The sequence below is a fragment of the Phyllopteryx taeniolatus genome, chromosome 20, assembly GCF_024500385.1.
Source record: "Phyllopteryx taeniolatus isolate TA_2022b chromosome 20, UOR_Ptae_1.2, whole genome shotgun sequence".
In the NCBI taxonomy this organism is placed as follows: Eukaryota; Metazoa; Chordata; class Actinopteri; order Syngnathiformes; family Syngnathidae; genus Phyllopteryx; species Phyllopteryx taeniolatus.
The window spans coordinates 13,770,162-13,789,372 of record NC_084521.1 but is presented as its reverse complement, the minus strand read 5'-3'; the positions used below and the strand labels follow the sequence as shown (position 1 = coordinate 13,789,372).

At 41.4% G+C, this 19,211-nt stretch overlaps 1 protein-coding gene across 1 annotated transcript in view; it reads right to left on the bottom strand.

Annotated features, from left to right (window-relative positions):
• Nucleotides 1–18,542, bottom strand: part of ctnnd2a (catenin (cadherin-associated protein), delta 2a) — a 244,102-nt gene extending 225,560 nt beyond the window's left edge. The window contains exons 1-4 of the mRNA XM_061757693.1: nucleotides 17,421–18,542; nucleotides 11,294–11,406; nucleotides 6,074–6,366; nucleotides 4,493–4,659 (exon numbers count right to left, since the gene is read on the bottom strand). The gene's annotated coding sequence lies outside the window, so the exon portion shown is untranslated. The remainder of the gene's footprint in view (nucleotides 1–4,492; nucleotides 4,660–6,073; nucleotides 6,367–11,293; nucleotides 11,407–17,420) is intronic.
• Between the last annotated feature and the right edge of the window lie 669 nt (nucleotides 18,543–19,211).

The window sequence follows — 19,211 nt, the reverse complement described above, 5'->3', positions numbered from 1 at the left end:
ACCGTGCCGCCATGTTAAGGATTATATAATATATAATAAACGCTTCATGACAGGGCCTAGACAATTGTAAGTTGGAACCCCCATAGAATAACAACATAGAATAATATAGTTAATAAAAAATTAAAGCTGTTTTCATATGTGCGTTCTTTGCTCACTTCTTTTCTTTTCTTTCAAAATTGTGCACCTGATGGCCTTTTTCCCGCCGTGTTTGAGTGTAATACACATTTCCCTTTAGTTCCCCACCCCCGACCTGCATCTCTGCTGCAGAGCATGACTCCACACGGGGGTGCAAATTCCCCATGCACACCCACGATTGACATCTCATACCATTACGCAATAGAAAAAAAAATTCTTGTTTTTTTTTTTTAGGGTGCATTGCCACCACCCCCCAGCAATGCCGCCAAGTGCGGGCACACATAATGCACATGCCATAAACCGCTACTGCATATCAGGTGTAACTTAAGTTGTGGCCATGAGCATAAACAAAGTATGCAGTACAAGCACATTAATAAGTAGCTTTATGATACTGGTTATTCCAAAAAAATATCACTGAGCGCGTGTTCACGCTTCGATTGCTTCGTGTAGAGGTCAAAATTTCAGTAACGGGCCAACGTTCCTTGTGGGCTGTGAAGAATTCCTCTTGCCACTCATGGACATCTTTAGGACGATATATACATTTAAGACGTTCAACCTAAATCGCGGAGCCCATAACTAATCATACCAGCAAGCTTGGAGTACAACTCATCGAAGACAATATCTCATTTGTCAAAGTTAAATGTGCTCAATTTACCTTCTAGTCTGTTTATTGAGATCAACGTCGAGTGCGGGAATATGCCTAACTATAAAGACGAATATCACAAAAGTACGTACGACTATAAAACTATTAAGTTTTAAATGCTGGAATCGAAAAGGGGCTGTATTTTCACAGTTTGGAATAGGGCCAATTGCTGTCATCAGCAGTTACAAAGAAAACAGTAATGATTACACATTAGTGATTCAAATGGACACAATTAAGAACAAGATAGATTATTAGTTCAATGTGGTCTCAAAGGACAGCCATGCCGGATGCTATAATGTACTACTGTGAGGGGAAAGAAGAGCGATGCTACAGGTTTAATGGCGCAGAACGTGTATTTAATCTTGTAACACTTCCATCCTTATAGGGAACATTGTAAAAGTGTCCATTAGCAACTGTACTTTGTGTTGTTGTGTGTTTTTTTTATTATTATTATTATTCTTATTATTTGAATGTCATTACGCTTGGCTCATCGTCATCCACTCCTGACAAGAAGCGGGAATGAGTGATGAGCATATGGAGGCTGTCAACACCTCCCATGAGTCCATCAAAATCTAATCAAAACACCGGGCAAGTTCACAGCCAGTGTCACTCAGCTGTGCTCTACCCTTGACACACGCTTAGATGAAAGAGAAAGCGTTCAATCCGAAATGTCTCACTTTTTCTTTTTTTTCTCATCTTTTCTTTTCAACTTCAAACTCAGTCATTCCGTAAATGCAGGGCATCACACAAAGAGCAGTGACTATTTTGCTAAGAGACTGGAAATAAATTTTAAAAAAAGAATAATAATAATTCACACTCGGATTCATGCCATTAATGAGTGGGAATCGAACGCGCGCTGCCTGCACGAAAGCACTACGCTAAATATTTGATTATGCAAATACTAAGCAAGTCAAACAGTATTTATTACACATGAAATTTGAGAGCGTCAAGCATTCACAATAGTATTGCTGAGTTCGCATGGTGTGTACACTTAAGTCCAGCATTCCGACTATTTTTGCTCCACGTCAACAAGCTTTTTGTTTTCGTACAGCAATAAATACTGAGAGTCAAGTAGCATGAGTATTGCATGGGTTAATGCTGTGAGCCATGCATTCACCTGAATACTACTCTATCACATTCATGAATGCTGAGTGCTGCCTTCACAATCGTATAGTTGTTCATCTAAAAATGTTTTCATGGTGTACATGGTGGGAGTTGAGCATTCAACATTTATAGTTATATAGGATATTCTCCCAATGGAATCAGGCCTCGCCAAAGCAAATGCAGCTTAAATGTAGATGGGAACGGCCTACGCCCAACAATGCACGCTTGACATCCTCAATATAGACAAATTGTTGACACACCCGCGTCTCCCCAAACAACGCAAATCAACACACACACACACACACACACACACAAAAAAACACCAGTTGTAAATCTAAACTACAGCAAGAGCATAGACCATGAAATGGGATGTAAAATGATACATTAGAGGCGTGTCCACCCTTAAATAGGCAAAATAATTGACGGTGGCAGCAAGTGGGGTAAATTCGGCCTAATTGATTCCCTCATCTGATAAGTACATGATCTTTGATAACACAGCACTGAGACAAAATCTGTCTAGTTTGTGTTGGAGTCAAGAGGAAGCAGGATGGATCTTTTCTTCGTGAAGTACTGCATACAAGGCAAAAGCATTTTGGTGCTGTGCACTTGAAAAGGGAGGTCAAAGGAGTCTCACTCACTGGCTGCTCAGTGTGCCGTCTGACTTTTCCGATCATTTCCAGGAAAAAGAAAATCAAAGCGGGAAAGACTGAAAGGTCATTTTGGCGCCAGGTCTCGACAGGTTCTTGACAAAGTGGCTGAGCAATGAAACAATCCCCACCCGAACTATTTAGCTTCAGGCGGACTAACTATTGCTGCAAACTCCTCCCTGGTCGTCAGCGTCCCTCTTCCGCGGCCAGCTCATCATGGCCGCTCTTCGGACTGTCGTCGGCACTCCATCCTCGTGGACGCCGGCCAGCGGCCGCGCCGCCCGATCAATAGGCACCGGCGGCAAGCTTTGCCCCAACCCCCTGTCTCATCTCCAACACTATAAAGACCGCTGTGTTGTGCCGCCGCTGCGTAGCGATTAAACATCCCGAGATGCTGTGCGAATTAGCCTAATCTCTGTCCGCAACGAAAGGACGAGGCTTCGCATGCTCGCAAGAGACAGTCGCAGGACAGAAAAGAAGCTCATCTTTAGGAAATTTCCGAAAGGGAGGTGTATGGGAGGCTGTTGCATGTATGTGACAAAGAGAAATATGGCCCAAGAATACACTGATGATGGTAATAAGGGGTGCAATGGTTTGTCACTTAAAGCGGAACCTCTGAAGTCAAATGCCACCCTTTGGAATTCCGCTCATCCATTTTTCTATACCGCTCATTAGAGGCGCGGGTGAGCTGGAGCCTCTCCCAGCTGACTGATCGCCAGCCAATCTCAGCTGTTTGGAATATTTCGGGGGGGGTGGGGTGGGTGGGAGGAGGGATGAACTTCAAAATGTGTCCGCAGTCACGAGTGCCATCAGCAAATCTAATAAGACCAAATGATTGAATTCTAGACCCTCTGGCGTGCAAAGTTGTAATGCTACACAACACTGGTGATGCTGATCATCAGTGGGGGGGGGGGTTCTGGCTGAAGTTATCCCCCCCCCCCGCCGAGGCCTCAGCATATGTCACGTCACTTTTATTTCAGACTTCATACGTTTTGCTTTTCTTGGCATCAGTACGCAGGACGGCCAGCACCACATTGCGCCAAAGCAACATTTTGGTGTCAGACATTGCTTAGGCCTGAGCACAAAAACTGCAGATAGGTGAGTTTTTTTGTTTTTTTTGCAAATAATGGAAGATAGGTTGCAAAATATGCACATAATTGTATGTGCATATGACACACACTTCCATCGCTCTCAATTGGTGTATTATACAACACAGAGTTTGGGTGCATTTGCAGCCACAAAGTCCTGCATCTGAGCTGCATTTAGAGGAAGACACCCCCAAAGCACCAACCCAAATCTTTTTCGTGCTTCTGTTCTCAGCGCACACCCGACGAGACCGAGTCCAATGCCAAAAATAGTTAGACCTTGGCGTAAATAATCAAAGCTTTTTTTCTTTTTTTCCCCCTACTCGCTGCATGATGTTGCCGTCCATCATGCCCCCGTCAAAGTGCTGACGTGCAGTCGGCTGTGCATGTACCCATCATGTCTAATAACACCAGCCCCTCTCCTCATCCTCCTCTACCTCCAGCTCATCAGCAGGATCTATTGCACGCCCTTGACAAACTGCCAGTGCAATCTCTCTCCTGCAAAATGTCCATTTATCACCACAAGTAAGGCAAAAGGGGTGATAAGGGTCCTATAACTACCCCTGTATCACCTTTTTAACTCATGCTCGTTTAGAGTAAGCAGTATGTTAAAACACAACTTTAGTTCGTTTTTCCAACATAGTAGCAAGTGTGCTATGGGTTATTTTCTTTCAAAGAAGAGCACTTTTTAGTACAATAAGTGATGCATTGGGAGTCAAATTCGAGCCTGTGTGTGTTGTCTACTGAATGTCTGAGGGCAACGCCGGGATGGTGTTTTTAACAACGAACACTTTGCACGTCCCGTTGTGGTGGGCGTTGAAATTCCCCATATTCTCTATTTCAAGGTATAACAAAAAAATCATGCAAGGACGACTTACCGAAATGAGATCCTGGCCAACTCTCCGCGTTTCTCCTGCCACCCCCGGCGCGCTTTTCTTCGGGCTCCAATCCGCAGCGTGCTCGCCTCAGTTTAGGATGGAAGCGCGCGTCCTGCTGCTTCCGAGGCTGCGGCCAAGGCGGTGTGCATTTGCCGTCCGCGAAAGGACTGAAGGTGGAGCAGGGGCGGGGGGCGGGGGGGGGGGGGATACAACAACAATAAGGCACACACTCGGACGTGCACAGACGGGGAGGGAGAGCGGCGAAGCACTGCGGCGACAAGCAGCACCGGAAAGGATGGAGACAGCCGCGCTCTGTCTCCTCGCTCTGACACTTTACTCAAGCCCTTTCAATCGTGTGTTGTGGCGCGCCCCCTGCAGGGGTAACAACGGTACAACAAGAAGGGTGTCCCCCCCCCCCCCCCCCCTTCTGTCTGTGCATTGTTCCACACACCGTGCGTGGGAGGCCCGGCCTATCCTCTCGTGTTTTTCCAATCATATATTGGCCCCGCTGATGCATTTAGCTGCAATTTGCATTGCATTCAAATCATTTGTGCATCAGCGGTGAAAAGCGCAACGTCCACAAGAATCCCCCCCCCCCCCCCTCCTCCGGAATCACTCATAGAAGTGCAGGTGCAACTCAAAGCATTCGGAAATTGTAGTTGCATTTGAAAAAGTGACTTGTGTATTTCAGAGCAATTTTGCTGTTGGGGGCCCGGCTGGGGGCAGGGGTCAGTACATTCTTGCATTGTTCTGGAAAGAGATGGGTTTTGCAATTTAAATGCAGCGTATATGATGAAGTAAAATGACTTTTGGTCGGTCAAGGTGTGGACGATAGACCACCAAATCAACAACTTGTCTGGACCTGTTGGTATATATTTTGCCCAGTTTCATGTTATGCAAAAAAAATACTCTGAATAACAATATCTGTATTTGGAACTAGGGCGTTATGTTGTTCGCAATTTATAGAATGAAACCAAAACGTTCATTTGACTCTATATTTTTTGCAGACGTGTCTTGATTTTTTTGATTTGATTTTTTTTCCCCCCAAAGAGTCATACTGAAATAACGACGATCTTGTCTCAATTTACTCCCAAATTTCCCGTACTCAATGTAAACTCGGGGCCTGTTCAGTTGAACACGAAGCTCTGTTGTATGAATGGCAACAGGTGGAAACACAAGCGCCTTCTGCCATCTAATGGGAGAGCACTTAATTGCTTTGCCTGTCCCTATACTATACTTTATGTATACTGTAGATCAGCGGTGTCAAACTCATTTTTTTTGAGTGTCACATCCGATATCAGTTTCTGTGAAGAGGTGTGTGTACCAACAAAGTCATTTCGCACATTCAACAACAACAAGCCGTGGTTCACTGGCAAACTGAAGCAACTTGGCCGAGCTAAGGAGGACGCATATCGAAGCGGGGGAAACCATCTGACTAAAGAAATTAACATTGCAAAGAGGAAAACAGTTTAGCGCTAAGGACTCTAAATCAGTCTGGCATGCATTCCAATCGCTGACCAATTACAAGCGACGATCCCCCCAAGCTGAGAACAATAGCACACGAGCCAACGACTTGAATACCTTCTACTGCAGATTTGAAAAGGACGCTTTCAAGGAAGGATCCCGTTCGTGGACTTGAGCTCAGCGATCAACACCATCATCCCTGAACTCCTTTCCTCCAAGCTTCTCCAAGTCAACCATCTGCCAGTGGATTTACAGCTTCCTGACGGGCAGGACACAGCAGGTGAGGCTAGAGGGGAGGCCGCCTCATCCACACGCAGCATCAACACCGGGGCACCCCAAGGTGGTGTCCTCTCGCCGCTGCTCTTCTCTCTCGACACGAACGACTGCACCTCAGCAGTTTGACACCTGTGCTGTAGATGAACCAAGATACATTATTTCAAGAAAATCGGGGGGAAATCGTACCAATTAAGTGAAATTTCGCACACCACACCTGATGAACACTTGTGTGCCTCAGCACAGTGGGAATCTATATTTTAGAGTCACTATTCGCAGAGGGAACTATTTCACGATTTTATTTGTATACTATTGATGATTATAGCTCTCAGCTAACAAATTCCCAACATTCAGCACTCGAGAAATTTGAATATTCCATTAGACCTCCGCACAATCATGCTTGTGTTTTAGTCATTTCATTCAAATTGAGTACAACTTCTTTTTTTTTTTTTTTATTTGCTTATTTTATTTACTTTAATATCTGCAGGTGCCTCTCAATAAATTTGAAATTGGAGAAAGTTCCCTTAATTTAAGCAGTTTCATTCAAAAAGTGAAAAATGCAGCCCTATGCAGCCTAATTGTAATAATATGCTAATATTCATATCTAATAATTCTATATTTCTCATACTGAACCCTATGGTTTCGAAATGGGATGTCACTTAATTTCATATGCGAGTTCAGGCAGGTGAGTGAATACTTTTGGTAATATAGTGTATATAACGATTCATTAAACACATGGTAAAATTATTTTTATAAAGGCCAATTCCTACCTCTTTTTCATTTAAACAAATATATGTATTGTTTCTTGGGTGATATAATTTTTTTTTCTTTACATGGTGAATGTGGAGTTTTCATTCGCTGGAAGCTATAATTATCAAAATCAAACAAAATCAAAACGTGCAAATATTTCTCTCTGTTTCGAGTGAATCTATGTACATATATGAGTTTCAACTTTTGAAATGAACCAACTCATTTAAGCTCTTCGGCATTTTTGTATTCATAAACTTAAACTGACTATTTATTATCAATGTGTCTTTAGCCTTATTATGACTCTCAGCGAATACTTGCATATTTGTAGAATAATCGCTAGAGGGCGCTCCCTATCTGAGATTGAATTTGATAAGAGGGCCCAGTACAGTTTCCCAAAAGGCTACAAAATAACTACATAATATGATGTTAGGATTTCCACAACGTGTAGGGATTTAAGCATTTAATTTAAGCATTCCAAATCAACACCATTGACACGACCCCTGTTAAAGGTTGATTATTTAGGTTAATTTTGTATTGCGCCCACGACGGGAAATTCAATTTACACTCTGCTGTGTACATTTTGTGTCGCACGGGTCACACACACACACACACACACACACGCACACAGACACACACAGACACACACAGACACACACACACACAACAACAGCAGACATACAATTAACATCAGCTTAAAATGGTGGTGCATGCATGACTGCTGGCCTGTAAAAAAATAAATAAATAAAATAAAAAGATATCTTGTTTTTCTCTTTTTTTAGAAAAACACATCGAATCAAAACACACAAATGGAATAAATTGGTTGTTCACACTTTTCATTTTCAGCTGTGGCATAAATAAACAGCATGCAGTAACCCCAGTGCATAATGCCATCATTTGACACATCATCATGGATGCTTTGGAACTGGGGCTCTTGTTTATTTCTTCCCATTTCTGCTACACAAAGCTGAAAATGACAACTTTACAAAGACCGAATGATTGTATTTAAATAATAATGATAATAATAATAAAGTGGCAGTGTTGCATTTGATTCTCCTAGTACTGCACTACTGAGGTATTTAACAATGTGGATGGGTGCCATGCATCAAATATCAGCTGAATCCGAGATGTGAGATTCTTAGTCAGGGTGACTGAACAGAATCACAGATTCATTAATCTGATCCAGTGAAAGTAAAAGTCAGAGGAACACCTTAATCCTTTTTCGTTACGGTTAAGCAACAACGGGCAGGTCAAAGCATTCATTCATTCATTCATCTTCCGTTCCACCTCTCCTCACTAGGGTTGCGGGCGTGCTGGAGCCTATCCTAGCTAAACTTCGGGCGAGAGGCGAAGTAGGTCAAAACACATTTTTTTTTTAAATGTTAAATAAAAAAAAGACAAAAAACTCAACATTTTAAAGTCACTTTTAAAAAAAGGTATTACACTACCTAATAAATAAGAAGAAGAATCATCTCAGTCATATAAAAATGACAACTAAAGACTATAAAAACATTACAGCAACTTAATAAATTGGTTTAAATGTGGACTGGACTAGTGCATGATAAGTAGTGTACAGCGTAACAATTACAGTGTATACAAAAACGCTATTACAAAACACTTGCATTAAACAAGTTGCTTTGATATTTGAAAGAAATATCTACATTATTTGTTTTAGTTCATACACACTATGAATCACAACAGATTATTAAATTAGCAGGGAAATAAAAGTTAAAAAATATATACTGTATATTCTTCTGGAAAAGTATTGTTTTGGATGATCACAATGTATCCCACCATTGATTATTCCCGTGCCATGATTGTAAATTGTCCAAAAGAACAATTAGGTTCCAATAATAACATTGTTTAAAAGTTTGTCTGATGGATACTTTCCCATCACATACAGTGAAAAATGTAGTGTTACAACAACTAAGGGCATTTTAATGTTTTTAGTATGCAGTATACTGAAAAAAATAAACAAATAATAAGCATTCAAGCACAAGTTTAAAAAACTTGTATCGTAAAATAAATCACACGTGAAAGAAAACTATATATTTACTGTAAATATGAATATATATTCATGGATAATCCCATGACATGCAGCATCTCATTTTCAAGGGGGTCCCAAAACACAGATACAACATTGATAACATAAACAGAGTTACAGAACAAACAATACATATTATGAACAAAAGGAAAAATATAAATAATAATAGTAAGATAGCTCACTCACCCAATCTCACGCAATTCCTCTAGCTTCAGATATAAAACGATTACAAACAGTGACCCAAAGGATTGATAAATGCCCAATCATAGCCAGAACAGTGTGATGATCTGTAATCATTCAGTGGCAATACAAAATATGTTAAAGGACTATGATTGACTAATTAAAAACATAAACATGATGTTTTAAGATACAAGAATACATAAATACTGAAACAATGGAGAGAGGTGATGAGTCGGGGAGATTTCTATTCCAGCCAGATTGAGTTTTGTAACTACATGCTCTGCGACCAATTTCTTTACAAATTATGGGGACGGTTGGTAAAGGAAGGGTACTGTAAATGTCGGCGGGAATAAATAGATCTACTTGGAACAAATGTGTCTTGTAAATAAGGTACAGTTGATGTCAGACTGTAGAGCCTTTTGGATATGAGATATGCTAGAAAGGGAGGTGTATAAAACTGTGTCATTGGCATAAAGAGAATAAAGAGAATTGGAAAAGGCCGTTTATAAATAGATAAAAAAGGAGGGGTCCCTAAGTGGAACCTTGAGGGACACCCTTTTCAACAATTAAATAATCTGACGGACAACCTTGGGAAAAAAAAAACAACACATTGACCTCTATTACGGAGATTAGCATTGAACCAAAGCAGAGCATGATGATTTAAACCAATGGTAAATAGTTTGTCGAGGAGAAGGTATTGATCAACCATACCAAAAGTTTTGGAAATATCAATGAAGATAGCACCGGTCAGTTGGCCTTTATCAAGTAAGGAGAACACATCGTTGGTAAATTTCAGAAGAGCTGTTGTATTGGAGAAGTTTGATCTAAAGCCAGATAGCGATAGAGATTGGACAATAGTTATTCATGTCTGTTGAATTTCCTGATTTGAAAAGAGGGTAACTTTTGCAGCCATCCAAATAGAGGAAACTGAGCATGTAGGAAAAAAAGAGGTTACATAAATCAGCAAGTTTACATTATAACATGAGCAGCAATTTTGAAAAATTGAGCTTCCAGACCATCCAGACCAGCAATGCAATTCTTTTTGAGTTTACATGAAAAACATCGGTAGGCTGAATCTCCCTAAAAGAAAAGGAATGCTATGGTACATAGATACATAGGTACATAAAAAAATGAATAAATCAAACACATTTGTAGGGGTGCTATTGAGGGTGACAGCGCTAGGACACATATACAGTATGTGTGTGTGTGTGTGTGTGTGTGTGTGTGTCTATATATATATATAATGAGTCATGAGTTTTTTTCCATTGAAAATTTGGAATCCTTTTGACCACGATGCGTGAAGCAATGGTCCTGTAGACTGCAGCATTATTTACATTTAGTAAACAAAGCGACTGCATCCGCAAACAAATTGGAACTTGACCATGCATAGCTAGACATTACCTAATGACTGTGCATTATAAATTATTGGCTGTCTTGGATGCACACAATTTGACAAGAGTATAAAGTTCTTGCAAAAAAAAAATATATAAAAAAATTGCACTGACGAGAAACACAATTCTCTTAATAGTCACATTTAAAAAGTGTGTTGCAACATCACTTAGGGGAAATAAACCCAGTATTGTAGCTTTCACTTACACATATTAGGCAAGAAACTATTCCGGGATATTTTTTTAAAGTCCCACCCTCATGTCTGTGTGTGACTTTGCCAAGTATGTGTACGTTTACGCAATAACTTTAAATTGCATTAGCACATAAATACATAAACTACTTTTTTCACCGTATTCAGACAAAAACTAAATACATTTGAAAGATATTGGGGGTAAGGTAAGGAAATGAATATGCAGCATATCAAAGGATTCATAACACAACAATTATCACCAATGAAATTCCATAATTAATTTGTATCAACAATATTGTTGAACACATTTTACAGGGATATGCTTAAACAAGTCAAGGTATCATGATTAGAGTTACTTTTAAAGCCACTGCTTTTAAAAGTCATTTTAAAATGTGTGTCGTGAATACAATGCAAATTAAAAATGCAAATCAAAGCATTTAGGATCGCATAAATCGGCTTCCATGCATTCCTGTTGGGACACATCTCCACATACTTTTTAAGTGAATCATCATACCATAATAACCAAAAAGAATCTCGCTGTGTATGGGGCATCAGGAGTGTGTTTGGCTGTCACCGTGGGAACCCTCAGATTTGGACAGATGTCTTCAATCACTGGCGGCCTGAGACCTGTGGCACAAACACACACACATTTGAAATAAGAAGCACAAGCCAAAGGCAAATACTGTTGTCAAATACGAAATCAACTATTATTTTCACTATAATAATCATATCATAGAAATAACAGTACATGGGCTAAAACTTTGCATGTTTAATTATAGATTTCAATAAGATCAGCAAAGGTTTACTGTTTTTTGTGCACATTTTCATTGCGTACTTGGGACAACAACAACCCCAAAGGTCTTGAGACTTAGACTAAAGGATTAACTCCAGAAGCGGGTGTTGAGTTTTCACTGGCTTTCTTAAGTGTGTGTGTGTGTGTGTGCGTGCGCGTGCGTGTGTGTGTGTGTTTTGGGATGACAGATATTAAGGGTGGGATGGTACAGGTAACCCACAGCTTCAGTACATTTCTGGTACTTGGTTCATAAAGAAAACAACTTGTTTTCTTTCTCAAAAGTATCCCTTTACTTTGCTCGTCAGCAAAAACATCCCAAAAGTTTGTATCCTGAATTTAAAAGACAGTTTTGCACATTGTCAGAGGAAGAGGAGAACAAACATACGTCTTATTGAGCTACCCAAAATAAATAGATCACTCCGATATCTTGGGGAAAGCCAGCAACTTCATAAAAGATTTTTGCTTTATTTAACTTGCGTAAAGTACATAGCCTGAGTGCAAAACTGAAAAACCAGAGTCCATAGAGGCGTATTGTACCAAATGGTACTTGGACCCATCACTAACACAGATAGAGGAACAGCCATTCACACTCACTTGCACACCTCTGGACACACAATTAACCCAACATGTAAGCAGATTCTTGAACTAAAGACACTTATTATACACTGGGTACAACATTTATTAATTCCAGCAGTAGGTGACAGTATCTTCCTGGTTCCTCTCCATTTCGTGTCTGTCAGGTGTCTTCAAAGGGTGAGTGGTTTTACTTTATTTAAGTTTCATCCCGTTCGTGGACTTCAGCTCAGCGTTCAGCACCATCATCCCTGAACTCCTTTCCTCCAAGCTTCTCCAACTCAGCGTGTCACCTGCCATCTGCCAGTGGATTTACAGCTTCCTGACGGGCAGGACACAGCAGGTGAGGCTAGAGGGGAGGCCACCTCATCCACACGCAGCATCAGCACCGGGGCACCCCAAGGTTGTGTCCTCTCTCCGCTGCTCTTCTCTCTCTACACGAACGACTGCACCTCAATGCACAAGGCTGTGAAACTCCTGAAGTTTGCAGATGACTGTAGAGATGATCGTGGACTTCAGGAGGCATCATTCGCCACAGCTGCCCCTCACGCTGTCCAGCTGCCTTGTGTCAACCGTCGAGACTTTCAAGTTCCTGGGAATTACAGTCTCTCAGGACCTGAAGTGTGCGATCAACATCAACTCCGTCCTCAAAAATGCCCAGCAGAGGATGTACTTCCTCCGGCTTCTGAGGAAGCACGGCCTGCTACAGGAGCTGTTGAGGCAGTTCTACGCACCGATCATCGAATCAGTCCTGTGTTCTTCCATTACAGTCTGGTTTGGTGCTGCTACAAAAAAGGACAAACGCCGACTGCAACGGACAATCAAAACTGCTGAAAAGATTGTCGGTACCCCTCTCCCTACCCTTGAGGACTTGCACACTGCCAGAACTAAGACAAGAGCGTGTAAAATCCTCTCGGACCCTCCACATCCCGGTCACCAGCTCTTCCAGCTCCTTCCCTCAGGTAGGCGCTGCAAACAATGCAAACTTAAACCAGCAGACATTCCAACAGCTTCTTCCCTCTTGCCATCAACTTCTTAAACAGCTAACTTACAATTCCATTGCAACATGCTGCCAATTTTTTGTCTTGAGTTTGTTGTCACATTTCTCTTGGGCCAATTATATATTACTCGTGCGCTCACTGTAGTAGTGTCGCCACGCTGCAGTATTTGCATAGCTGTTGTTGACCAATACTGGCCACTCATGGCGGAGTAGCATCTGCCCCATTTGCTCACTGACTGAGGAGTATCTGCAACATTTGCACAATCAACATTGTCCCAGATTATCGCACTACTAGTCACTTTAAACTGCGTACATTCCTTGAAGTCTCGGCGCCTTTTGCACAATGGTCATTGCATTGCTATATTAGTCATTCAAACCGTTCTAATTGCTAGAGGACTCTGCATCTTTTTGCACAATTGTCACACAAAAAAAAAAATGATTATACAGTGATGACATCCTCCACATTAGGTCGTGGTGCTATCAATGGGCCAATGACGAGGCTATTAAATGTTGCTGTAAATCTGGAGACAGGTGTGGATCCGGGAACTATTTTGACATTTTTGTATTATTTTTAACGTGAACAGCGCATGAGCTCGCAGTTGTTTATTTTTCAATTTTTTGAAATTTTACTTTTTTTAAAAGTAGTGTTTTTATTCGCTGAGAAAAGTAATAGCTCAACCAATTGGCTTTGTTTTGTCATGCAGCATATTTAATACACGCAACTGATTTAATTGCAAAACATGAAGGGTTCTCAATCCCTGTAGGGCTGCAGTCATTTCCTGTGTGTCTGTCTGACTTCCTCTTCCTGTCTGCTCTCTCTAGTCCTGAGCATGACTGGCATATAGCATTTTCATTGGTCTGTCAGCAGGCAAGGGTGTAGTTGCGTGCGAGGAGGCAGGGAGACATGTTCCCCCCACTTTCTCACTCTGTCCACCCCACACTTCCACAGCCATTTAAAAGAGCTAAATTCCTCTTCGACATGCTATAACATGCTTTTACGTGCTGCCCTTGAACACATCAGTCACCAGGCAGATGACCAATCACACAGACAAATGACACAGATGTATACTTTAAAAAAATGTCATGCTAATCAATCTGCAAAAGGCAAAAAAAAAAAAAAAAAAAAAAAAAATGGAGGTTGCGTAGAACTGTTACATGTTACATGTTAGTCATACAGTAAATATCACCAACAGCTCTTTCAGACACAAATGTATGAGCATTTTAATACATACTCGGTGTAATGAAGTAAAACATAATCTGTGCGGCAGCTATGGCTCGCTTATTTTTATTTATTTTATTTTTTTTTGCTTGTGCAAAAACAATAGCGCCAGTACTGTGAGTCAGAGCCCTGCCACTAAAACTAATACAGTATTGGTACGTACATTATGTTAGCTTGCTTGCTAGTTACAATATCTTTATGCTAGAGACAAACCAAATCCTTAGTTTGTGCCTCGGAATGTGTGCTCACTGCTTTTAGTATACTAAATATAAAGAGCACTTGTGCTTTACAAGTATAACCCACGCAGGCACAGGGAGAACATGCAAACTCCACACAGTGAGGGCCGGGAATTGAACCCCGCTCCTCAGAACTGTGAGGCAAACGCTCTAACCAGTTGGCCACCGTGGCGCCATATATAAAATCAATGTGCTGAAAAAGTGTAGTAAGTGAATGGTCTGATTTGTGTAGAATTGGACATTTTTTATAGCCTCGTGTTCACAGACACTTATTCTTGTTTCGAAAACTATATACAGTATTTGGGAATTATTGACCCTAGTCTCACATGTTGAGGTTTTGGATTGTCCGATTTAAAATTGGGATCTGTTACCTACTCTGTTTTGGGACTGTTTGATTTTAAAACATGACAGAAAATAGGGAAAAAATGTTGCTCAGTTTTCCTCAGTCTAAGTTCATGTCCGTGAATGTCTTGTTTCGCAAAAACACAAAGAAATACAATTTGCCTGCTTTCATAGAAGACTAAGAAGAGCCTTCACATCTAAGAGGCTGAAAATCAGAGGACTTTGGCTGTTTCAAATAATATTTCGAAATGGTTAGCACATCTGCCTCATAGTTCTGGAGACGCAGGTTCAAATCCGGACCCACCTGTGTGGAGTTTGCATGTTCTCCCCGTGCCTGCGAGGGTTTTCTCCAGGTACTCTGGTTGTTGTGCCTTGCGATTGGCTGGCGACCAGTTCAGCGTGTACCCTAGAGTAGTGATTCCCAACCAGTGCGCCGTGGAAAATTATCACGTTTTAGTTAATTGCTCAAAAAACGATGTATTTTACAATAAAGAATGTATCTTTGTTCATCTATTTATGCCAGTGAGGCATAGTGACAGACAGAACAAATAAATGCTCTTCTATTAGATGTCAGGAAGTACATACAGTAATTAATGTATCCACTTTTTGTGACATTTTGTTTGTTGGTGTGCCGTGAGATTTTGCAATTGTAAAATATGTGCCTTGGCTCCATAAAAGTTGGAAATCACTGCTCTAGAGTCAGGTGGGATAGGCTCCAGCACGCCTGCAACCCTCGTGAGGATAAGCGTATTGGAAAACGGATGGATGGATTTTGAAATGGTTCAAAACCTTTTTACCTTCTTTCCATTTGGGGCCGAATAAGCTTGCTGGGGAAAATGAAGTTTTACTGATGTTTTTTTCTGTAGAGTGGTGCCATTTAATTATCTGGCTACTCATGCTTTACTGTTATTGTTTTTTTTTTTACCTCAACCGGAGTTTGACAGTTTGGTGATGTAGTTCTTTGACTACTATGGAGAGGAGCACTTGAATGCGAGAGGATGATCATTTCTTCATAAAAGTTGTCTCAATCCGGAACAATTAGTCCATTTGATGGGTGCACCTTCGCTGGGGTTGGGCAATTAAAAAAAAAACAAAATCAAGAAAAAAATTAAAAGCAGCTCAAAAACATTCAAAATCATAGCGAACAAATCAAATTAAAAACAATGTACATTTAAAAGAGTAAATGTTCTAAAAAGCAAGAGAAAGAGTTTTTAACCCGGACTTAAAGGCGTTAAAGACTTCAATTCTATTGGCAACTTATCCCAAATGTTGCTTTACCATGTTTGATTTGGACTTTGCGCTTCGTTATCTGATCTGAGACGACAGAGCTCAGAGTCCAACTGTGTTTATATTCCATTAGGGTGTCTTTCATGTATTCAGGACCGAAACCATAGAACAGTGGAAGTTCTTTAAAGTCTATTCTAAAGCTATCTGGGAGCTAGTGTAGAGTGATATGTTTCCTTTCCTAATAAACTGTTCATCATAATCTATCTGCCGCCGCCTGCTCTTGGGTCCAGCTCCTCTCCATACGTGACATTCTGATCTTTTTATTCCGGTAAGAACCTGAGCTGCAGCTGTTTAGTTCTCTTTTGGGGAGTCCAGTCAGAAGACCATTACAATAGTCAAGCATGGGATAAAAGCATGGATGAGCGTCTCTTGGTCTGCTTGGCACATGCAAGCCTTCATTGTGAATATGTTCTTCAGCTGGTGGAAGGCTGTTTTGGTGATTCATTTTCTATGACTTTTGAAAGTCAGGTTGAGAGTCTATAAAAGAAGTTTTGTTGACAGTTTTGTGTCCTCGGAGAGTCATTTTGAATCAGTCAAAGCTGTTGCTATCGCTCGTGAGCAAGCTTCACCTGCTCTCACGACAGTAAACCTGATGAAGCGAAAGACCAGCGCTGAAAAGGGATCCAGATCTAATAGTAAGTCTGTCAATATGCTTTGTAAACTTCAAATTGTGCTGTTCATTGAGTCCCTTCTCAATGAAAGAATCGGGGCAGACAAAACACACAAAAGGAAAACACTTACAAGCCGCTAACACATGTCAACCTGACTGACTCCAGGCTCCTGACTCCTGACTCACTTAGTCTGCCGTGCCTCAAGGTACATCAACACATTTATGCGCGAGGTGTTCAACGGTTCACTCGTTCACTTGTCCCTCGCCATCTTTTGGTTTAAGCCAAAACATTCAATCGTTATGCGCGTATAAACGTTGGCAACGCCCCCGCGATTGAAATACGAGCACAAAGTGGAAGCTGTGGCCACGGACGTGAAAATCACAAGCGCGCCGTTGGACGAGGAATTAAAACGCACGCAAGTGGCCACGCGCCGTGCAGCCACCGTGTGGGAGCCCCCACTGGAAGGAGGAGGCACGCCGGCATCTGCACGCAGCATTATTCACGCCACAATACGCCGCGGTGGACATGAAGGAAGAATGACCAATGGTAAGTCGCGAAGGCGAAGGAGACTGCGACTCACCGAGGCTGAGTGGCTTCCAAAGTTCGGGAGAAGAAGCCGAACTTCCCGTGCCGCTTCCGTCCCCTCCGGTGCGACCAACTGATCCTCGAAAGTCGTTCTTGTGCTTGTAGAACTTCCCATTTGCCAGTCACAAGGAAAGGGAAATTAAATCGCCACTCTAGGGGGAAAGGTGGCAGGTTTAAAGTACGCCTGCTCTTTTGGATCATAACCTTTTTTTTTTTTTTGCACCATGCGCGTTAGCCTGCTTCAATTCATCGCGATTCATCGTGTCTGTATTACGCAAGACTGCAATATTTTAGAAGTGTCTAAATTCGTGTTTCTCTGTGGGTTGGTGCACTTACTGGCTTAGGTACACTTGCACAAAATAGTAAGCGGATCCCCCCCCACCCCCCAAAAAAAATAAAAAAATAAATAATGCTGAGTTTTGACACTGTCAAGAGTTTAAGAATGATTATTATTGTGGTTGCAGTTTTCAGGGATGTACAAACTGCGCTGTAGACAACTGAGAGGTTTCTGTATTGGGCTAATAGCACCATAAAATAAAATAAACAAATAAAATATATATATATTTTAAATCACTATAACCACATTGTTAAATGCATACAACTCTCTACAACACAGACAATAAAAACTGCCTAATAGTCTTGTAAAATGTTTACAACTGGGCATTATCCATGTAAATACATACTTGTCGCATTCCTTCTGTATCACCGTATAGCTGTGATTGATTGAAGTGTTAAGTGTGCTAAACATCTGCCTCACAGCTCTGAGGACGCGGGTTCAAATCCGGCTGAGTTTCCATGTTCTCCTCGTGCTCGTGTGGATTTTCTCCAGGTTACTCCCGTTTCTTCCCACGTTCCAAAAACATGCGTGGTAGGTTGATTGACAACTCTAAATTGTCCGTAGGTGCGAATGGTTGCTTGTTTATTATGTGCCCTGGCGACCAATTCAGGGTGTACCCCATTTCTGGTATAGGAGCAATAAGTGGCACGGAAAACAGGTAGATGGACGCAACCTCTTAAAAGCTGGGCAAGAACACAAAACCTTAGTGGGGAAAAAATAGGTTTCTGATACCAGATGTAAAGCAGTTTAGGCTGGTTTGATAAAAATGTCTTCTTGTATCTCCCGCAAGCATCTTCTGCACATCATTCTCCTGCTTCTTCAGCTTCTACCTCTGGCCTCGAGCTGCAGCAGCCGACGGTCTCTCGCAGAACTCGGAGATGATTACAGCCCGGTCGTGGAAACGGATCTCAACAACGCAGTGAGTAAGAAATGCGCACAAGACTCCCGCACAACATTCGATGACCATAAAAAAAGACAGTTCAAAGCAAATGACATGAATCATGCAGACGAAGACAGAAAGAATACATGTTCATAATACAGTGGTACCTTGACTCACAGCTATGAAACATTTTAGCAACACATTTAAGTGTTCAATTAACATGCACGCTTTTCTTGTTTTCATAATAAGAAAGGAAGAATCGCTACCCTGCTGCAAAACACGTCTTGTACTGAGGACACACAAAGTGTGCGAAGCTGTACGACAAGAAACAACACAGTGAGTCGCAGCTGTTGAGTAGCAGCCACTTTAAATGCACGTTAAATAGTAGTTTCATCCAAACTTTGCATTCAACCAAAAAAGGTGACATATTGTATCTTGGAGGAGTACTTCGGGGTACGTTGTTCTGTAGTTAGCATCCTAAATCGAGATAATCCTGACTTGGATTTATATTCATGTTACAAACGACTCTCCTGTGTTTCTGTTCTGCAGGATTTTGTCAGCACATTACA